The 1,566-nt window shown below is 39.7% G+C and overlaps 1 pseudogene; it reads left to right on the top strand.

Annotated features, from left to right (window-relative positions):
- The first annotated feature begins 881 nt into the window (after positions 1–881).
- On the top strand, positions 882–1,000 carry LOC129883842 (5S ribosomal RNA; annotated as a pseudogene).
- The last annotated feature ends 566 nt before the right edge of the window (positions 1,001–1,566 follow it).

Here is a 1,566-nt window from a genome sequence, read left to right as displayed (position 1 = left end):
TAGAAGTCGACGTCAATTACCTATGTATGACTTATATTGAATCTAAGTTGCTAACACTCTCTCCTGAATAAGCTTCACCTTCTCGACGGATTATTGAACCATGCCTGGGCCTATTAGTCACGTTTTACCAACATCAACCGACCAATTAATGACCTACTCTTTTTGCCATACCAAGTCTCTTCCGGGGCCATCTAGAGACTAGAATGATAGTTGATGTAGTAAATACTCTTGACCGGTAGTAAGAAATTATCCAAGCTACCTTGGGAGTCAACCGTATAGGCTCACAACACCTCTTATATCATTTAGCTAGTAAGCTTAGTCTATCCTTCGGTCTGAGGGTACAATGGTGTTTGAAGACCTATCTATCTTCCCAATCTCTTCTTGGACTGATCTTCAGTAGTTAACTATAACTCAGGCTCCTTCTTCTGAGACAATAGCTTTGGGAACTCCGTAAAGTCTCACCACCCTCTTGACCTATAATTCTACACAATCTTGACTGGACAGGTAGTCATTGATTGAAGGAACATAGGCTGATATTGTTAATCTGCAGATAATATTCCATATAGAATTATCTGTCCATGGATTACAAAGTGAGTCTTGTAGCCAAGGTTGTATTGTGGAATCTTTGACCTAGTATATTACTTCTTGCCTTATTTAGATGACATCAACTGGTACCCTCGCCTTTTGGGTTTTGCTTTTTTCCCATCAGAGTTGGCTACCAAGTTGTGCTCAAGTCCGCTCACATAATGACCTATATAGCCGTTCCGTGGTTTGCCTTATCATTAACTGGTATTATGTTGAAGAACTGTGTCATACAAGGGATTCATATGTTAGTAATCGACTAATCCTGCTTGTTTTGCTTAAGTTCAGATTCTCTTATCTCGTGAGATCATAATAGCACTAACGCACCAGATCGCACCAGCATTCTGAAGTTAAACATGCTTGGGCGAGAGTAGTACTAGGATGGGTGACCCCCTAGGAAGTCCTCATGTCACGTTCTTCTACTATCCTTGCAATAATGTGTGAAGGCACTCATCTTAGCCCAAGATTTTCCTTAGTGTCTTCTCGCTAGTTTTCATGTTTTGCCTTGCCCTCTCTTTTTCTCTCTTACAAGTGGTGTCGGGGTAGATCTTTAATTCAACCATGATTATGTCCTTTTTAGATATTTGATTTAACTTCTCTTCATATTCCTCTGTAACATCTCCAAAATATCATAACTCTTTTTCATCATGCACTCCTCCGCTTGGTCTTATGCTGTATATAACTATTCACAAATTACACAACTACTCTTATACCACTGGTATGAGGTGAACACAATCGTTTTGTCTCCCGGCTCATTTTGCTTTACATATCAATTTCACACTAGGAATTACTCGTGCTAACGCTATTTTGTCCTACTTATTTATTTTCTTCCTTTACGTACTCCTTGGTCTCCTCATTTCCTATTGTAGGAGATTTGCTATTCTCCTTGCTACTTGTATATCCTGATATCAGCGACCAATGACGTTGTTTCCATATCTTAATCTTTACTCAAACACGGCCCTACTACCTTTTTTCGCGGCCCTT

The sequence above is a fragment of the Solanum dulcamara genome, chromosome 3 (assembly GCF_947179165.1).
Source record: "Solanum dulcamara chromosome 3, daSolDulc1.2, whole genome shotgun sequence".
In the NCBI taxonomy this organism is placed as follows: Eukaryota; Viridiplantae; Streptophyta; class Magnoliopsida; order Solanales; family Solanaceae; genus Solanum; species Solanum dulcamara.
This window is presented reverse-complemented; position numbering and strand designations above follow the sequence as displayed.